This window comes from Cyprinus carpio, chromosome B13, assembly GCF_018340385.1.
Source record: "Cyprinus carpio isolate SPL01 chromosome B13, ASM1834038v1, whole genome shotgun sequence".
NCBI lineage: Eukaryota > Metazoa > Chordata > Actinopteri > Cypriniformes > Cyprinidae > Cyprinus > Cyprinus carpio.
In genome coordinates, this window is record NC_056609.1 from 13,640,597 (window position 1) to 13,662,539 (window position 21,943).

Here is a 21,943-nt window from a genome sequence, read left to right on the forward strand (position 1 = left end):
GGCCCCTCCCATAACACAGACCCCAGCGCGCGGCCGTCAATGGCACGTCACCTGTCTCTAACATGTAGCTAGAAACGCTAACACGGCTCGAAATTCAACTCAGATGACCACGAGTCAGGGCGCACTTATGTTTCCTTTGAGCCGAAGTGAAACAGCATGTCAAAGATGTTCGTTCCAGCTCGTAATCCCAGACGAGAGCCGTTGAGATCAGACCTGACCGTGTGAATTTAACCGCATTAGCTAGCCAGCTAGCTGGGTTTACCTTTAGCTGCGCTAGTCGAAACGCGCTAATATCAATAACGGTCCAAATATTTAGATGTTTAGCGAGTGGGTTCTCGTCAGAAAGGCACATTTGACGGCCGCCTGGAAAGTGGCGTCTACTCGAAGGGTGATTTGGACATAATAAAAGTAAGTTACACCACATTTGTCAAACTAACTAGCAGGCTAGCGTTATCTAACGTTACCGGGCTGGACGTGTTTTGTAACTGCTGCACTGAGGGCCAGTACTGTTGCCTGCTCTTGGAAACCGACCTGTTAATGGATGTGTCTCTAAACCTAACGAGTTGCCTGTTTATTTAGCATTTTGGGTATCAAAGGTGTTGAATTTGAACATTATAATTTGCCTACAAGGTCCCAGATGCTGCCTAACGTTACGTTGGTAATTAAATTGGTTTTTGACACTAATCATTTTAATTCTTGCAGTAAACACTCTTTGTAAAGACAACACCAGAACTGGCATCTAATTATTTAGGAGTTGTTATTGTTTTTATGGAGTGGTTGTTTTCATTTTTATAAAATATAAAAACAGGCCTATATAATATATAAATTCACTCCAATCAGTGTAAAAGACAAGCCAGTGTTAGCTGGTTATCAGTGTCAGAAATGAACTTTTTACTTGGATGAAGGCCTTATTCTAAACATAATTTTGTTGCAAACATTTTGTTATTATAAATTGAATGAACATCCACTCATAATATATGTGATATTTATAATATATTATCCGATATTACATGCAAAACATGTACATTTCATTCTTCTTCTTCTTATTAGCCGCTGAAGCTTTGGATTTTGATGGCTTTTTTGTCCCTGTTAGGCTTTTTGCTACAAGCCCTGGTTCATTTCTGACGCTGTTGGTTATAAGTGTGATTGAAATTAGCTGATGGAAACTACATGGCACAAATAATAAAAAAACAAATTTAAACCCTTCTGTTACTATGATGACTAAGTCGGCTTCTAGAAGTGAATTAAATATAGATCAACAACATTTGCCAGGTCAGCCTTTTTAGTTGAAGCAGTAGAACACTGGAATTCTCTGCTGACAGCTATTAGAGATTGTGGTACTTAAAAATAAAGAAAATTGTGTGCTTTGTGAGCATTAGGCAGTTGTAATTTACTGTAGAAATAAAAATGAATAAGACTTCCACTGCTTGTTCCGTGCCGTGTGCTTGTAGCAGTGGGTTTCACTTGTTATTAGGGATGTAGCTATTAACCACGAGCTGGTTGAAAATCGATTCAGATATGTGAAGATTCAAATCGGTTGGGATGCTAAACAATCGGAATTCATTTAGGTGTTATATGAATGCATGTCTGAGGGGAACTTACTGTCTTTAGAAAAGTTTAGATGGTAAGTAGTTCAGATTAAAAACTGCTCAGGTTTTTTTTTTTTCTTCAGTTGATTGGCTTACTTCTCAAGTTCTCTATGCCTCAGGTTGCCTTGAAATCAGCAAAAAAACAAAAACAAACCGTGGTCCAGACGTATTGCCTGAAATTAGCTTTAGGGTTTGTGTTACTTGACTGGATGCAAAGAGAAAGGGTCATGCAGTCAAACTATTATTTAAATTCGTTTTCTAGGTTATTTTGCTGGACTTTACATATATAGAACATTCAGTTGCATGTGGTTTGTATTGTTACTTTCTGTTTCTCTCTGTTGCTCATTGATATCACTGAAATAGAATAAATTCAGTTTACCAAAAACCTGATCACATGCATGAGCAAGTAAATAGTAGTTCACTTAAGTGTTTGCATTTGATCTTGGAAATGCTTTTAAAATCAGAGACATTTATCATCTAGGAAATGTACAAATTGTGTTAACTTCTAAGTCTTACAGTAGATTGATTTGGTTGGGTCTGACTGTTAGTAAGCAAGTGCTAACTTGTGAAATTTAGTCAGAAGCTACTGTACATGGGGATTGATCCATTAACATCAGTGACAGACAGTGTGATGATAAAGATTTTTGTCCTCAGTGGAAGGTAAAAGACCATCTGTCAGACCATCTTTGAGTAGCGCAAAGCAAAAAAGGTGAACATGTTGGTATTCTTGTGGGGAAAACAAAAGGGGTGTGCCCCGAAGAGTGAAACAAATGACGTGTTCTACAGAGCCACTAAAAAAGAGAAAAAGTATTGAAATACTTTTTTTATCCTCCCATCTCGTAGGCTGTTTATTCCCTTTAGGGTTTCCATAGTACACTTCATTTCCTTTCCGAACATGGAACTGGGATGCGGTGGATTACTGCCCCTGCTGGACTGCATTCTTATTATTTTATTTGGGTCCGAACCACGGTTCGTATGCGTCATCAGGCCAGCAGCTGTTTACCCCATTGCTTAGTAATGGCGGCGCTGGAGAAGGCGGCAAATGCATAACATTGCTCTCTGCACTTTTATATATTTACGCTTTTGAACCGTTTGTTTTGTTTACCAAGCTTCGGTACATAACGGCACTTACGTCTGTCTTACAAGTGTACTGCAAATGATCTAAAGTACGCTGAAGGTGAACAGAAATGAGATATACAGTCACGTTCATCAAGAAAGTGAGTGAAACACAAACACACATTTTTATCAAATAATACGTCATTAATAACGGATTACTTCCCGATTTGGTACGATTGCTTTCACATCAGCAGCGAACTATACCAGAGTTCAAATGAACCATACCCCAGACCACCTTTTCTAAGCAGACTTGGGTACAGTTCGCGGGTGTGCGCGCGAGTTCGGAAAACAGTTCACATCATCCAAAAGAACCGAACTCTGATGTTAATCGAACCCGTGTGTGCTCCAAAAGTGCTAGTGTGAAAGCACCCTTATTTGTTTTTGTTAATAAACGTTTTGTAAGCTAGTTTGTCATTGTATCTTACTGTTTATTGTTGTTGTGCTTTTTAATTTAGAATAAAGAATTCATCTTTTGTTTTAGTCTTAAAAAGTTAAATATATATGGATGTATGCAAGCAAATCAAACAATCATCTTTCATTGTAAAACATGACAACAAGATCGCAAATTTGAAAGTGAAAGCATCCGAAGACCGACTTATAGCACCGCAAAAGAGGATCGCCCGTTGGTATTTGATGGATTCTATTGGTGGGATGTAATCTGGCAGATGGGAAACAATAAAATAACAGTAATTCATATTGGAATAATGCCCAAAACACACTACAAAAAGGAATTTTGTAATTGTTTTAATGGAAACCATAAGAATTTCTGTGATGGTTTCTATTGTTTTTTTTCAACAGGGTAACAATACCCTTGCTATAATCTTCTTTCGATTTATTAAATTAGTCTTAAATATTGCCAGTGTTTTATTTGGCTTCCGGCATGTTGAAGATATGTGCAACACCTGGGTAATATCTTAATAACTGCAATACTGTCAAGCTTCTAGACAGAGCTGCAGTCATCAAGAATGCACAGCCTCAAAATAGAAACATGCAGACACCATTTCTGGGAGGATTTTGTATACATTGTCTCACTTAATTTTTTCCATTTGAGTGAAAAATATAAGTGAATCGGTATTCAGTTTCTTCTATGATTCTAGCCAGTCATCTTTTCATGTAACTGCAGTAGAATAAAACTTCCACTGATGAGCGCCGCTCCATGTTTGTCAAAGTGAAATTCCTTTCATGTTTGCCCAAGCAGTAAAGTTTGTTTTTCACTGGGATTTTGGACTTTTGCCTGCTGTGTACTGATGGTTTCATCAAAAAGGATTTTAGGGTAGGCCTTTGTATTTCACATTAGTTTATAGGCTGTGCAGTTTGCCACCCATGTATCACGCAAAGGTCTTCTCCTACCTCATTCCCTAATGGCACCTTACACAGCGATTGCCAAGGGCACAGATGATGTGAGGACCTAAAATAACCCAGAAAGTTTGTAGAGTGCTTGGCCACTGTTAATAGGGATGGTTTATGAGCAGTTTTCTGGTCGTTGGTAGTAGGGCTGCACGATTAATCGAATGCATGTCATGCACATCTTGTCAGTAAAGCCGGTTCTGTGATTAGTAGTGGTTCAGATGGAGCAGCATTTACTACACCGAGCCATAGTTTTCCGACAAGCTATGCAAAAAAAAGTCACAGACAATCGTATGATTATGAAATTGAAGAAATCGTTTGCGATAATGACTGCTGTTTGCATAGCTTCTCAGTGAACTATGGCTCTGTGTAGTAAATACTGCACCATCTGAAAGCACGTGAAAATAACACATTTAATAACATGCTTTCACTTCAAACTCACTTCATAACGTCAGTTGAGTGTTTGAAATAATGTGTGGCTGAATGATGTGGCTTCTTACACAGAATAAGGCACACTACAGCCTATTTCATAGCATTCTAAGCAGTGATAAAGGCTATGTCTATTAGCATTGCATTATAGATATACTTTATTATAATGAAAATGATCATAAGAACTCAGATAAACCATATATTGAAGTAGTTGGGTGTTTATTAGTCATGTTGAATAAATGAAAGCATTTAAATCCGTTTATTCAGCAACCGCTATAGGGATTTCCCGGGTCTCTTCTGCGGAGCGTTATTTGGACTTTCCACGCAAGATTGCCCTCTGGCCTTTAGATGGAGATTTACTAGCTGATCACAGAACCGTGCTTCACTGAAAAATACGCATGACAGTCGCAGCTTCTGTTTAATTGCAATTTTGATTTAATTTCGATTAATCGTGCAGCCCTAGTTGGTAGGCTTTCCTTGGTCAGTTTTTTTCTTGTAATGGGAAAGAACATTATTACCACTAAGATGTTGTTCCATGTGATTCCATATTGAAAGCAAATAAATTTATATGTAGCCTAAAAAGAACATTCAGGAATTTTTTCAAAGGGGTGCTATTAAGCTTTTTCAATTTTTCAACATTAGTTCGTCTGTAATGTTGCTGTTTGGGCATAAAAAAGATCTGCAAAGTTACAAAGCTCAAAGTCCAATTCAAAAGGAGATATTTTATTTAACAGAAATCACTTTTCAAAAACTACAATGAAAGACTCGTTTGTATTACAGTGCATAATTTCCGGGATTTGTGATATAACAAAGATCGACGAATGGGACAAGATTTGGTTGAGCTGCACTAGAGAAGACAACGAGTGTTATCACTATGTTGGAGACACGTTAGCTTTCCCAAGGCAGACAAGCGTAGAGTGGTTACAATCATCCGGGTTTAAATTGCGGTCAAATTGATTTGATTTTGACGCAATATTTACACTGAAGCTCACAGCAGGCGGCTATGATAAGGAGCATGACATTTCATGCTGTCAATCACAACACACACTGGCCCAGCTAACCAATCACAACACAGACTGGCGCAGCTAACCAATCACGGTGCATTTTGTATTTCAGAAGGCGGGCCTTCATTTGATGGAGGAACTATTCCAGCCGTTCATGGCAGACTGGGGAGAGTGGTGTTGTAATTATGTAAAATACGTGAAAAAATGTTTTTCGAACAACCTAGTATGAGAGCCTGTTCTAGTACACCCCCAAAACAAAATCAAGACCTTGTAAAAGAGCATAACTGGCCCCCTTTGTTTTTTTTTAAGGATTTTTTTTTTTATATATTTGTTGTTTTTTCACCATAGTAATCAGGATATGTTTTCCCTTACCCTGAAGTTATATCACTAGAATGTGATGCATTGTGGACTACATTACTGGTCAAAAATTTGTAATTAAGATATTTTAAAAAGCAGAAGAAAGAAAAGCTTGCTAAGGCTACATTTATTTGGTCACAAATACAGTAAAAATGGTAGAGATGTAATGATTCACAAGTCACGATGCAATACGATTCACGATACTGGTTTCATGATACGATTTTCTCTGTTTATAATTTTAAAATATATATATAAATAAAAAAAAAAGTTGTCCTTTTATTTCTCAGACAAAATGCTTCTCTTCATATAAAGCATAGCTAAACAAATGAAGGCTTCACCTGTTCCCTTTCCTAGCTTATAATTTATTAATTTTTTATATTGGGTGCTGAAAATTCATCTTTGCCATCCCAGGAATAAATGACATTTTAAAAATATATTCAGTTTTATTGTATTTCAGAATGTTATAGCTTTTATTTATGAGCCTAAGAGACTTTCAGAAACATTATAATCTTTAATTATAGCAGTCTTTTGAACGGTGTTGTATTCCTATGGTTATGGGATTTAATCCAGAAACTTGTATGTGAACACGGATGTGACCGTTTGGCCAATGCACTGCCAGACCTTAAACACTGGCATGTAGAGCTTTGTGATCCAACGATTTTACATCATTATCTATCTTGAAGACGTCCACTAACTAACTATCTATCTATCTATCTATCTATCTATCTATCTATCTATCTATCTATCTATCTATCTATCTATCTATCTATCTATCTATCTATCTATCTATCTATCTATCTATCTATCTATCTATCTATCTATTTTCTCTATCTATCTATCTATCTATCTATCTATCTATCTATCTATCCATCTATCCATCTATCTATCCAATTTTAGGTCTTTTATGTCCATCTGTCTAAATCTTGTGTCTTTCATGCATGGTGACGCATTGAAAAACAATTCTGCATGAGCTAGCAGTAGGTCTGTGCAGTTATTCAAATTTCAATACAAGTAGTGATTTTGGCTTTCAATGATTATGAAATTGTGATAATCAAGAAAAATTACCAGTGTGCCACATGCTGTTCCTTTTCTTTAAAGTAATTTTTGCCCCTCTTTAAAAGCCTAAATGTAATGTCCAAATAGTCAAATCATATCAATAAGATGCAGGCTACTGTGGGACATGCTTTATTTAAAAAAAAGAAGAGTTTTTAGAAGCGCATTAAACTGCATGTTCTGTGTGTGCTCTGAGGTGAAGCAGGAGACGGACGAGCAAAGTGTACTTGGGGTAGGCATGGGCCAGTATGAGATTCTGATGGTATGATAACCTTAAGCAAATATATCAAGGTATCACGGTATTGTTGTTACGGCTCTGAAATGTGTTTTTTAAATGAATGGGTAAAAAAATAAAAAAAAATTATTTTTATTTTTTTAAAGAAAAAATCACAGAAAGCAGATACGAACACAGATACCGATCTTTTTAAAGCCTTCTTTTTATCATGTATAATTATTTTATATTCAGTGCGAAATAGGGCTGTCAAATGATTAATCGCGATTAATCGCATCCAAAATAAAAGTTTTTGTTTACATTATATATGTATGTGTACTGTGTATATTTATTTTTCTTTTATTATTTCATGGTAAATACAAACACAATATATATACCCTTTATATATTCATATTCTTATATTTTATATTATATATAAATATATTTAATATATAAACATAACATATTTTTCTTAAATATATACATTCATGCATTTTTTTTTTTTTTTATTAATAAATATACACAGTATACACACATATATTATGTAAACAAAAACTTTTATTTTGGATGCGATTAATCATTTGACAGCCCTAGTTCGGAAACGATCTCTGCACTGCTGCAGAGGCACCGCTACTGAAACGCACTGCCGGACCGCAACTGTTTGCAGTGTGAACGCTTTAAACCGTTAACATGAGCAACAAATAAGCACCACATATGTGCTGCAATCGAAGTAATGTGTGTGCGCTGCAATTGTGCATCAGCGCACGGTCTCCAGGAGAGCGCACGGGTGCTGAATGGTTTAAACACTGGCAAGAATTAAAAAGAAATGCAATTTATAAACTTTAGTGACGATGTGACACTGCCTCGATTGTGCAAGTGACAATTCCTGTGTCAAGTGCAGAGTGCAGCTCGTTTATAGTGCAGACATAATGTGATTTGAAGCCATTTGCGCATTTTGAGAGAAAGAGAGAACTTGCTGTGATTTCACTCGTGCTGTTTGTGAAATTATGTCTCACAGAAAGTTTTTAAATGACTTTATAAGTTATTTAATGAAGAAATATTAATTGTACCTCACCTTCAGCATTAATGTTTCACCTGTGCCGGACAGAGAAGGTGTCACTGCATGTCATGCCAAATCATTCACGGCAGACGCGTCATCAGCTTGAAATCGTTTTTTTTAGATCAGCCTTTATAGAGACCGCCGATCAAACATCTGAAAGCGATTATCGGCCGATAGTGATTGGTAGCTGATAGGGATGAAATTGAAATATAACACTGTAATAATATACTAATATAGAACTTGCATATTTTTGCTCTTTTATTAGTTTTGATTGCTTCTGTTGTCCTCATTTGTAAGTCACTTTGGATAAAAGCGTCTGCTAAATAACAAAATTTAAATATAATTTAGTTAATTTGGATAAATTTTTATGCTAGATTAAAATATTTTAAATAAGTAACTCAAATAAAATAAATCTCTTCATATAAACAAAATAAGGTTTTGTCTGTGCTCTTTCCATTTAAAATTAAAGGCAGGCAACCACTGCATTTTAATCATGATCCAAACAAAGATGCTGCATACATGCAACACGAGCAGTTTTTAATCTTAATTAGATTGTATAATTTTGAAATTTGAAGCAAAAACAGAATAATTTGACTTCAGTTTTGTGAAACTATACAAAAATATGTTCATGAAACCGAAACAGCAGACGAGCTGAAGTAGACGCAGATTCACTCTCTGCCAGCAGGTGGCGTTTAAAGCGTTTCCTTGGTTTCCGCTGTAAACAAAGCAGCGCTGCACTTATGAATTTTAATATGCATTATACAGAGGCAGGATGAAAAGAAAAAATACCATCTTAACTTTTCTAAAGACAGTAAGTTCCCCTCAGACATGCATTCATATGAACTCCTACCCCTAATTGAATCGCGATTTAAGCATCTCAACCGATTTGAATCATCACATATTTGAATCGATTTTCAACTGGATCGCGGTTAATCGTTACATCCCTAGTAGCTGATCAGTCGGAGCATCACTAATCACTGGTCTTAACTGAATAACTGTATTAGCTTTATTAAGAATCAATGTAGATTTTATTCATACAGGGAATACCGTGCAACATGTTAGTTTAATTCCGGTTTTAACACTTTAAACCCGCAGGACACCTCCCACACTAAAAAACTCCTAATCAAATTACTAAGCAACCCCTGAATGGAATAACACTAAATAGATATAATTTTAATTTGAATTATAATTATTATTTTGATGCATTTTTAACTAGCGCTGAGTTGTCCCTCTAAACCGGAGTGTACCGCTCTTGTTTTATGAATATTTTACTTACCCCACTGGCATATAATTTCACTTGTTTTAAGCAAAAAGCACTTAATTTAGTTTTTTCCCCTTGGAAACAAGACTAAATATCTTAAGTTATTTTGCTTATGTAGTAAAAGTATCTTGATTTAAGAATGTTTAGATATTTTGAATAGAAACAAGACAAAAATACTAAGTAAGATAAGCCATTTTTTTTGCAGGGCCATTTGAAAGCTTAGAGTCTGACCTTCACAATGCGTGTAGCCACTTTGATTAACTCCTAAGTAGTGCTGAGTTATTTGCGGATAAATAGAAAAACATGTTTACATAATTTTTGAAAAATTCAGCTCAGATGTGTCATTTCATTTGAAAGGTAGAATTAAACAAGAATAATTGTTTGGGGCTTTGACTAAACTTAATGATATCACCACAAAATTTAATTTACATACAGCATATATGTTGGGGAACATCACCAAAAAAGATTTTTTCTCCTACCTTATTTCTTTCATGAGATATTGAACGTCAAATAAGAATATGAAAAATTTCCTTTCACCACACAAATTTTTCTTACATTTTATCATCTATTTCTCAACATGAGAATATTCAAATGCAAATTTTTTTTTTAACCTAAAAGTATAGAAAGATTTCTATCAAACGATACTGTGGGGAGGACACAGCTGTATGTTACTAATTGTGACGGTGAAAATGGAAAGACATCAGTTATGAAACTGAAGCTATAGAACATATTGACACAGGACTTTATCTACAGTATCCAAATTGATTGCCACACATATCCACCGCCCGCTGCCATGAGCTCCCACGTCTCACACACACGAGTGCAAGCTTTAACGCTATATTCAGCAGCCTTTAGACCCTTTTAGTGGCTGCTTTTCCATAGAATATACATGCTGACAAACCTAGTGACTTTTTTGGATAAACCTTAGCTATCGTTCAGTTGGAAGATGTCGCAAGGACTGCCCCGCGAGCACGAGGTCTAACTCTCCCGGCGCAGTGTCACCTCTCTCTGCATCTTGTTCTGTGCAGTGAGCAGCAGAAAAGCAATGCATTCAGCTGGCCGTACCGCAGCAGACTCAGCAGTGCGCTGCATGAGACAAAAGATAATATAGCCAAAACAACCGCACATAGTCGCGCTTTACTAGATACTTGTTGATTTTATCAGACGATGTCGTGAATATAAATCAGGATTTAAGGAGTAAAGTGAGAGTGACTCCTGGTTAACGTATTAATGGGTCGTGTTTAGTCACCATTTAGTGTGGAATTTTTCTACAATATTCACTCATCATGACAGTCAAATAGGGCATTTAAGTCAATCTACTGCAGTATTTCCTCTCTCAATCAGTTGAAAATGTGGTTAACTCCCGGTCATGCATGAAAAAAAAAATACATTGTCGCATACTGTGAAACCGGTGTAATTTTGTAAAATACCGTGATATAAATTTTTGGTCATACCGCCCAGCACTATGCCATCACCATAAAAATTTTAAACAAATACAGCTAACATGCTGGGGAACATCATCAAAAAATAATTTTCCTTCTACCTTATTTCGGTCGTGAGATATTAAATGTCAAATAAGACAGATATGAAAAATGTATCAAATTTTTCTTACATTTTATCAGCTATTTCTCAGCAGGAGAATGTCCAAATGAAAGTACAGAAAGTTTCCTATCAAAAGATACCAACCTTTTGACTCTCCTTGCTACAGTCTATGAGTCATTATTTTTGTGTATGTCACTCAGAAAAAACATCAACTTCAGTGAGTCAAAAATGCTCTTAGGGCTTAAAGGGTTAATGATCATTATGACAACTAAATGTTTAATGCAGGGGTGCTCAGTCTTGTTCCTGGAGAGTTACCTACCTGCAGAGTTCAGTTCCAGCACTGATTCAACACATCTGTCTGTAATTATCATTTCTGACTTTCTTAATTAACTGGTTAAGCTGTGTTTGATCCAGGGTTGGAGCTGAACTTTGCAGGAAGGTAGATCTCCAGGAACAGGATTGGGCACCCCTGGTTTAATGCAATACTGTGTTTAAATTGTGCAATAAATTCATAGGTTTGTTCCAGTCTTGTTATTCTCAATAGCGCATCTAAAATTTATGAAGATTGTGTTTCAGATCGTGGATCGTGTTTGGGTGTAATAAGATATGTTATAATTTGTGAAGATCGCCCACCTCTACCGTCATGTGAGAGCTTCATCATAAAACTTAGAACTTAATATAGTTCATCTTTTGTAGGTGATTGCAACAACAGATATAATGTTGCTAAGCTTTGATTGTGGTTTACCTTGGACCAGATGTGCTTTGATGGAGTACCATTGTTTGCTGGATCTGTCTTGAAAGCCTTTGCTCAGTAGCTAATCGAGTACTGCAGGCATCTCATGAGTGGATTAACAAATTGAGTTAGCTTGTTAACCCCACTATCTTGAATCCCTCTGAACCTTTAGGAGGCTTGCTGATGTTTGCAAACTCTTTGATTAATGATAGTAAGATAACATTAAAAGTCATGTTGCACTTCTTGGATCCATATCTAACATGACCTTGTACCCAAAAACTACATTGATTAACATTTTGCCTTTTGATTCCAATGCACCCTGGTTGATCTGAGCTCTGCTCTACAAGTTTAACTAAAAGGAATTGATAGAAAATGTTGCAATTCTGTAGGGTTGAGAGGTGGGTCCTGGGTAATGAATGTAGACTGATCTGATGTACAGGATTCCCATGGGTCCTTGAAATCCTTGAAAGTTTGTGAATCTGAAAAAAAAAAAAAAAAAATTCAATGGCCTGAAAAGTTTTTGAAAATAAATATAACATAGATACAGGTCCTTGAAAGTGCTTGAATTTATTTATTTCTGGGAAAAAAATCATATTATTCCCTCCTGTCCACTAATGTGTTATTTCGCCAACACTTTGTGGCCTATGTATGGTAGCTTGCTTGATTTACATTATTTACGTGCATTTACGCATTACGTTAAGTGTTTCCCCGTAAGGTACTTTGTGTTGTACATTGCCATGATGTTCACACGTGCACAAAACTACTACTATGGTACCTCAAAGTTTCACAGACACTGTGAAATTAATGTAAAATAGGCTTGCCAACCATTCCTTATAGCCTAATACGGAATTGTCCCGTATTTAAGGCATCAAGAGAAGCATTCCGTATGAAAGCTATATGGAATGCAGTTTGTCCTGTATTCGCAGGCATATGCCGTATGACCATCTAGACCATGCAAATAACAAATTAATCATTCTTTTTGCACAAATCATTGTTTGAATTGCGAACGCAGCCACTCGAGTTAGGCTTTAATACCATGCAGAATCCTCTGCCGCCTGGTTGCTTTCACTTCATACTGAGTGGGGCTCACACTAACAGCAGTTGCCTTCACCATCCACGTTTTGATTTTGCAAAATCAGTTTGGGTGAATGCAAAGAACGTGATTTTTGATCATAAGCACACCATCCAGCTAGGCAAGAAAACATACAATCTACCTGAGGGAGGACGTCTTTCAGTAGGCCTATTGTAAGTTAATGTTGTTAAATACAGAAACAAAATCACACATTTTTAAAATTGTAACTTCTAGCATATCCCTAAACCTAGACCTCATTAATATTAAAGAACAAATTTAAGCACCAAAAGCAGCCCACACACTCCAAGTTCTCTTTAATTGAAAAAAAAAAAAAATCATTTTCATGAATTCATAGACTATATGGTTGCAATAACATTTTAGTTCAAAATTTGTTTAAAAAAAAGTTTCATAGAAAGAAGTTTCATAGACGTTCAGTTGTTATCCTTTCAAATTTTATGCCATATTGTATGTAATTTCACAGTGTATTCACCTCCTGAATAACTACACGACTTGTGCTGTCACAATTCTATACAGGTCAAATTTACTCAGGCCGATGCTTTGTGTATAACATGCATGACATTTTTTATATGACATTAAACTCTATTTTTAGAATAGTTGTACATAGGTTAAGCAAAACGAATGTTATTGTTTCTGAGAACCTTTTATACCTTTTATTCACATACTTAACTGAACACTGACGGAAATTACATTGTGGTACAGAACAAATATTTTTTGCGTCCCTTTGTCTGTCCCTTATTTTCCTATAAAGAATCACAGGTGTCCCTTTTTTTGATTTTCTGAAATTGGCAACCTTAATGCAAAAGTTAATATCAGATTTTAGAATACAATATAGGATGTACTGAATATTTTTCAGTTTTATGCAAAACAGAAATACTACAAATAGAATATCAGATCTATGTCAAATGGCCAAAAATAAATGAAATAAAAAAAAAAAATAGCTTTTTTGCATAGTTGTGTTTGACACATGAAACCTGTAACAATGTATCTTACAAGGTAACAAGATGTAACCTTGCTCTCAAAGTCCTTGAAAGGTCCTTGAATTTGAAATCATCAAGGTGTGGGAACCATCCCAAAGACTGCTTAATCAATTTTAATTCCTTATCTTAAGACTCTTCTATCAAGTGTAGGATCACATTTATAAGTCTGTAAGCAAATTTAGGGTTATGTTTGTTTGTAGTGTTGGGTTAGCCTAGAAAAGTGTTTAATTTTTTTTGCCATATTTGTCGAAATTATTCTTTTTTTTCACATGCTTGTTAATCAGTTATGTGAAGTAGCATGGTGTCCATTCTGATGGTGCTTCGAAGAACTCTTTCATTGAAATGGTGAGCTAAGGCCTGTTCAGAATAAAAACTATGACTATAAAGTGTTTAATTTTTTTGTCATATTTGTCAAAATTATAACTTTTTTTAACATGCTTGTTAATCATTTATGTGAAGTTGCATAGTGTCCATTCTGATGGTGCTTCGAAGAACTCTTTCATTGAAATGGTGAGCTAAGGCCTTTTCAGAATAAAAACTATGACTATATTAGTGTCCACACCAACACATTGTTTTGTTTTTTATAATTGTGTGATGCAGTTGTCATCTACTACGTTATCGTCATGGATATGGAGTGCACTTCCCTATTGTCATAGAACTAGAATGATTATTTATAGTAGGGCCCTATGATTTCCGTGATGCGGAAAACGCAGACGGAATTGCGGAATCCAGTCATAAAAACGGAATTCACAGTTTAACGCGGAATGTCACAGAATTTGTCAAATTTTGAATGAATTAATCAAAAGTAGGTCATTACACGTAAATCACGATATGGACTAATATCTGTAACTATTAAGCCGCAAAAGACTATTTAAATATGAATACTGCATGTTCTGCGCATCTCATTTACTACACATACAGAAGCACGTGTGACGCTCGCGGTGATTTCAGCGTCTGCTGTCTCACTAAATGAGGATGTAAATACATGAACAACATCTCCAGAACTGCTCTGAGAGTCACTTCATGAGCATTTGACCGTTTGATTTGAGTAAAACTAGCGTCATATCACATACACAGAACTGTAAAGGTATTCACGGCAACCCGTCAAAATAAGTCTGGTTTGAGTCTATTTTCCAGTAGAATGTACATTTACTAAGAATCTACTACTACTAAAATAGGCAACAAACATTTTTTAAGGAATTATCACATTTCTTCTATGTTTTAATTTTAATAGTAAATCCCCTTAAAAAATAGTTTGCTTAATTTTCAATAATTAAAAGATAAATGAAATTAATGTTTTATGCCTTCATTTGATAACCAGAAAAATTGAAATACACAACACAGAATTTCTGAAGGGGGAAAAAAATCACAAGGATACTTTAATTAAAAAAAAAATAATAATAAAGTTGTTTAATGCATTCAAATAATTAGACATGCAAAAACACAGAATCTGGTAACAATGAAAAATAAAACATTTCATAGGGCCTTAAAACATATAATTTTTTTTTTTAACTTTTATTAAATTGATGTGAAAATGTATACATTTCATGGTTTTAATTAATAAGACATGCTTTTTTGATTAATAAACTTTAACTATTAAAAAGGAGTAGAGAAAAATTGAAACAGAAAAAAAAAACAGAATCCAGAAAAATTAAAATGGAAAAAATGGAATTTGGAAAAAAATTAAACGGAATTTAGGAAAAAATAAAAGGGATTTCATAGGGCCCTATTTTAGTTATAGCCTCCTTGATGTGAATGGATGTTTCAGGTAGCAGAGGAGTGCCTTTATTTTGATAGACTACTGACAGAACCTTTTAACTTCAAAGTTTCTATGCAGTTGACAATATTTTTTTTAAATATGGACCTTTAAAAAAAAATATTGAATAGATATTGAAAGACGAGTTTAAGGATGGTCCTGCGTGTGTCATAACACACTCCACTTCTGTCCACAGAATCAAGAATACCTGGAGAACATGAAATGGTCTATTCTTCTCTGTTGTTACTTGTTATTAGATAATAGATTTTGTCATTGCTTGGAGGCACTTGTCTTCTCAGAGACTTAAAATACATCCAAAATACACTTTTGCTTGGCTGTGAATCAGCGGTAATGATGCAGCTGCTCCTTGTATTGATGTAATAAGTTTGTTTGTCCTTAGGGCTCCATAAACAAGACAACACAAGGCCAGTTCAGCAGTTTACAACTCACTGCCTATTTAAGGGCTGTGACATTTGATACACTGGCCTTTAAAATTTCACATGCAAGGAGCACATGGTGTATGTGGAGCTGCGCGTTGCAAATGTTCACACACTATTGTAATCGTCTCACAACATTGTTCATTTCTAAACTCTGCACTTTGCCAGCTGCTCTTAGTTTCAGTTCAATGTAGGGGTGGGCGATATGGCAAAAATATCCCTCTTTTTTTAATTTATATATCACGATTTTATCACGGTTCTTTGTCATGTTGATTTTACTATTTTGCAAGTTGTCTGAGTATTACAGCCAAAATAATTGTAGCAAAATATAAAAAAGAATGGCGGATTTTTTGGCCAAGGTTGGCGAAGATAAAAATCTTTCATTATTTTCTCTGCTATTAAAAAATAAGAACAAAGACACATGTTACAAATATACAAATAAAACAGTTTTTAATTTTTTTTTATGTACCATATTCAGCAGGAGCATCGAAGAAATTGAATGAACAAATAAAATTAAACACTATATAGATTTATTATTATTATTATTATTATTATTATTATTATTATTAAAGCAAAGCAACTGTATTAATTTTCTTCAGGCAACAGTAGTGAGTGATTTTTCTTTTTGTGTTTTGTTTTATTAATAAAGGAATAGTTCACCCAAAAACAACAATTGTCATCTGTCTGTCAGTTCTGTCATGTTTTATTTTTAGACCATCATTTATGCTCCCAAAAGTAGTTTTAAACCTGAATGAGTTTCTTTCTTCTGCTGAACATAAATGTTATTTTGAAGATTGTGAAAAAACAAAGAGTTGCTGGTCTGCTGACTTTGATGGAATTTTTCCTCCTATCAAATTTAATGGGGACCAGCAACTGTTTGGTTACCCATGTTTTTCAAAATATCTTCTTTTGTGTTCAGCACAATAAAGAAATAAATACAGTTTTGGCACAACATGTGAGTGAGTAAATAATGACAGAAATTAAATTTTAGGGTGAACCGTTCCTTTAATGACAGTTGGCAGCATGTTTAATATTGTCCCTTTAAGACCTGCGCTCATCTAATATACAGGCACGTATCCGACTTTCTCTCAACTGTTTTCTTTCATTTTAGACATAACCAACTTAGTCTATATGTAAACCTTGTGTGTTTTGAAAGTACTAGCGCAAAAGCTAATTTAGTCCAGTAATCAGGAGCTGTTTGACAAGGTTTTTAGTGCGTGTGCTTCGGCTGTACCACCTCAGAAAAAGTGCACGTTAGAACAGCATGTGAATGAAATGTTTAACTGCTCTAAAGCAGATGAAAATAATGTACTTTAATGACTGCGAATAAGTGCAGTGTACTGTAAGAGTAACTATTGCTGAGTTAACACTGATGTGAATGTATGTCGCATTGTACAGTATCTTGAGATTGAGGTGCCAGAACTGCAGCTGACAGAATGCACTATAGCACAATACTACGATATTTCTTCAAAAGTAGATTGTGGAGACCTTTTTATTGTCCACGATCAAAAATCATCATATTGCACACCCCTAGTTCAATGAATGAAATTCACTGTTAGTTTTACTTAAGTATCTCACTGTACTTGCAATTCCAAGGGACTGGTTGCAGGAAAGATGCACTGAAGTGCCCTGTTGAAGCTCTGTTGCCATAGAAACCACTCTTAGCTGCCACTCCAGGCGCTGTAGGCATGGAAACGGAACATATGACAGTGGTCCAATGGTTACATCATTGCAGTGCCATAGATCTCTGGAGTGTGTTGAACTGATTTCTTCACTTCATTGGAATGTGGAAATTTTGTATGAACAACCTGTCGTCTGGATGTGTAACTCTTGAATGCAGTCCAACGTTAGGCCAGGTAAGGATCATTTTTATAGTCATAAACTGACTCACCATGTTAGCGGACCGAGCTGGTAATGTAGGATATTAATAGAATTCCTGGAGTCAACCTAAGACTGTTGTTAGGATTCAGATAAGAGGTGGTTATGAAAATGCCTGGAGTCAACCAATGACCTGAAGATATCAGGAACTGCCTGGTCAGTTTTTCCTTTCCTGAACTGCCTGGTCAGTGCTGACCTTTTAAAATGTATTGGCCACAATGCCTTTTTCCTGTCTGTAATGGTGATTGTGGTGATTTGTGTTGTTGTGGAGTGAATGGTGTGATTTTGGATGAGGTTGTCTGTTGATAGAGAGTCGATGAGGACCTTTAGGGGGTTGTTTGATAATTGGGGAATGTTATTGTTTTTTGGAACATAATCTTATCTTTAATGGACCGGGCTGTTTTTCCTTTTGTTGGGTCCCAACATTGAAATAGTCTTCAAAGGTCTAGCCCACTTCCTGTCTCTACAGGATGTGTTTTATTTGTTTGTTTTAGTGCTTTGGCACTGTGTTTCCATGCACATTCAAGAATAGGCAATGAGATTATTTATTTCATGTGCATAAGGGCTTTTCACTTAATTTTCATTTATTGTGATGCTAAACAGAGCGCATGATCAAAGCGTGGCTAATCTGGAGTCAAGGCACAGGTGCTGGAAGCTGTTTCCAATGAAAATTGTTTTGTTTTGTGATTTGGTTTTTTTTTTTTTTTATATGTCCATTGTTTAGTGCTCGAAAGTGGACATCTTTTTTTTTATAATTTTTCCTTTTTAAACACATAACACTTAGTGGGAGTGATCTAAAGTAAAACATTTTAGGAATGTAACACTAATTAAATTTGAAATGGAAGTTGTTTTAATCTTAAGGTTCCAATGAAAAACCATTGTTTAGTGCTCGAAAGTGGACATCTTTTTTTTTATTTTTTTTTTTTTTATTTTTTACTGCCGTCTTGGTTTCATGGCCCACAACAACTTTTTGTTTTACAGGGTTGTTTACATTTATTTTGTTTAACCACAACTGCCGTCTTGGTTTCACTCTCCTTGCGAAAAAACATAATAGTATTAGTTATCTTTAGACAACATTTTACTCATTCTTGTTTTTATACTTTTGATTTAAACTCAAATGTAATGATCAAGATTGCTCATTGCTCCACATTTAGGGTCAGTTTACAGTGGGAAGGATTCAGGTCTAAGTAATGATCAATCTTAGATTTGTTACTTACATTCTGTTGCTTGGTGAGGTCATCCACCACAGCGTTATTTGAAAGTATATTGGGTTGGGCCTTAAACCGAGGATGGATTTTTGTGTTAGGTTTAATTTGTTAGGGGTTGTGGTTTAGGGTTGGGTTTCTTGGATGGTGTAAGTTATGGTTGTGAGACATGGTTGTTAGACATCGTGATGCTGAGACAAAATAATGGCATTCTACTGATTTTCAATAGGATTCGTACTACGGACCCCTAAAGGGAATGAAATATGAGATGACGCGTCTGAGCGAAAATACATTATCTGTAACTAAGACAGGATTGTTTCAATCAGTAGGGCGTTCTCTCGCATCGCTCTCGTCTGTTATTATCATTCGTCAGTTATGTTAATGACTCGGTATTCGTCAAGGCACCTTCTGCTAGACATTATTATAGTGATGTGTTGCCGGGACGGTATAGTGCAGGCATTGTTTGCAACCATATAATCAGGCATGTCTTTACAAATGAAAATAAACTATTCGTTGGTAATTCCTAGCATTCGTTTAAACTGCTTTTGAATGCATGGCTCCTGTGATTGCATGTTTTACGCTGTTATTAGCTTCTACTTTCACTTTGCGAGATTTGCGGTTTGTACCTACTTTGGCACGTAAAAACAAAAAAAAAAAAAAAAAAAAAAATCGATATGCGTTTTATACAGTATTGCAAAAAAAAAAATATCGCGCAGCAGTACCCACCACTCTTTTTACCAGTACCACACATTTTACAAGATTAGATGTTTGTCAGTGGTGCTGAGGATCTGCAAATCATTCGCCATCATCCTCAGTCATCTCTCATTACTCTGTTTATGTGGTAAGTGAAATTTTATGTACTGTAATGTAACAGGCAATCGTTATGTGTTTCCTTTGTCTTTCTGAATAGCCTACGCATTCACGCTTTGGGCACACACCTCCCCCCACCCCCTGATGTCATCATCCATCGCAGTGTTTCACTGTAGACATCGTCCAACCCTAGCTTAAGTATAGTGCTCATGTATAGTGTAGGTATTTAGTATGCATGCGGAACACTTCATGTTGTGTTTTATTTCAGTGGGGGTGAGCCATATTTACTTCAGATAGCCTACATGTGAGCTCTTGTGGTGAACATGGCCCTAGCTTCCCATTGATGAAAACTGAGTCTTAGCTGAAGGCTCAGGATCTGGGTAAATGGATGGGGGTTTGCATGCAATCCTATCTGGGTTTATTTATAGTGCAGTAGGCGTGAGGTGTGGCCAGCTCAGACGCTCAGACATGCTGTTCTGTGACATCATTGCATACCACATGACTGGATTGCAGCTTGCTGAGCAATAGCGGGGTCTCTGGTACAAACCAGGATCCCAAATATGTCATCTTTTGCCTTTTGTTACGTCAACTTGACCATGTAATAAATCTCTTGTTTGGATCCACAGTTTAATTTCACAACCTTAAGAAATAAAAGGTGAATAGCAGAATTTGTCATCAAAATGTTGAGACCAGTGAGATCACAATTAGGCACATGAGCACCTTAAATGTAAAATCAGTGTTTTTTTGTGTGTTTTTTTGTACAGACAAACACACTCACCAAGTTTGCCATCACAGAATTGATTTTCCTTAAATCACCAACAGCAATAGTTGTATGAAAGTTTCCATTAGAATAAATTTTACAGAAACTGTGGGAATCTGCATGAATAATTGCCTTACTTGAAGAAAGTGTTTTTGTGGTTAGTTAACCTGAGTGTCCTTTTACCTGTAGGACTTTCCTGGTCCAGAATGTCCCATGCACAGCTATGCCTGCACTGCTTATAAAGTATATTCAACCATGGTGGATGATTGCATACCCATTACCACCTAGTGGACTCTTCTCTATCAGCATTCACCTTTAGCGGATAGTGGACAATTGCAGAACACAGATGCCTGAAGTAGGCTTTAAGATTCAGGGGTCAGCAACATTTCTAACAGTTATTAATTCTTTTCTTAATCTCTATGTAACATTATGACATTTCTTAAACAGATAACTTAATAAATAAATCAATAAATAAATCTTGAAATTTAACTTCAGAGAAAGTCTTAAAAGACTTAAATCCAGAGAAAAATATTTTAATCGTAATCCAAACAAAGATGCTGCATGCATGCAACATGAGCAGTTTTTAATTAAAATTTGATTGTATAATTTAGAAATCTTGAAGCAAAAACAGAATGGTTTGACTTCAGTTTTGTGAAACTATTCATAAAAATATCTGCATGAAACAGCGGACCAGCTGAATGAGATGCAGATTCACTCTCTGCCAGCAGGTGGCGCTTAAAGCATTTCCTTGGTTTCTGCTGTAAAAGAAGCAGCGCTGCACTTTGAACTTTAATTAGGGTTTCCGCGGGGTCATAAAAAGTCATAAATTTAACAATAAGAATTTAAGGCCATAAAAAGTCATAAAAACGTCCGGATTTTCCATACAAGGTCATAAAAAACATTTAGCCACGTCTTAAATTGATATGCTCATCCATTAATTTGTTCTTCCATCAAAATGCGCTCGCGGCGGCAATGGCATTCATTTGTTTCGCCTGTTGTAGTTCTGTATGAGGAATCTGGGTGGTATCACATTGGTATCACAGCGTTCCAGAACTACATGCGGCAGCATACAGACTTGTCGGAAGGACTTTCACAGAAACCCGCGCAAACTCTGAACATACTGTATCATACTGACTCACTGCTTAGTTTAATTAAAATCATCCTGGCTATCACAATTGGAAAATGTACCTTTAACGATCTATGGCTCGAAGACGGTGCGTTTAGTAGCTGGCTCAAGCCCGTCGCTAACAATCGGTATCAAGCCTATTGGACTCTGTGTAAAAAGACGCTGGAGCTGTCTAGTTTAGGCATAAAAGCCTTGAAGT

General features: G+C 35.9%; 1 protein-coding gene across 2 annotated transcripts in view; it reads left to right on the forward strand.

The window, feature by feature from the left end:
- The window catches only part of LOC109055250 (protein phosphatase 1B-like), a 38,980-nt gene continuing 17,037 nt past the window's right edge, over positions 1 to 21,943 (forward strand). Inside the window, exon 1 of one of the 2 annotated variants that reach the window (XM_042736713.1) lies at positions 1 to 408. The gene's annotated coding sequence lies outside the window, so the exon portion shown is untranslated. Of the gene's footprint in view, positions 409 to 17,664; positions 17,822 to 21,943 lie in introns of those variants that run through there. The other variant, XM_042736714.1, reaches the window with a different exon arrangement.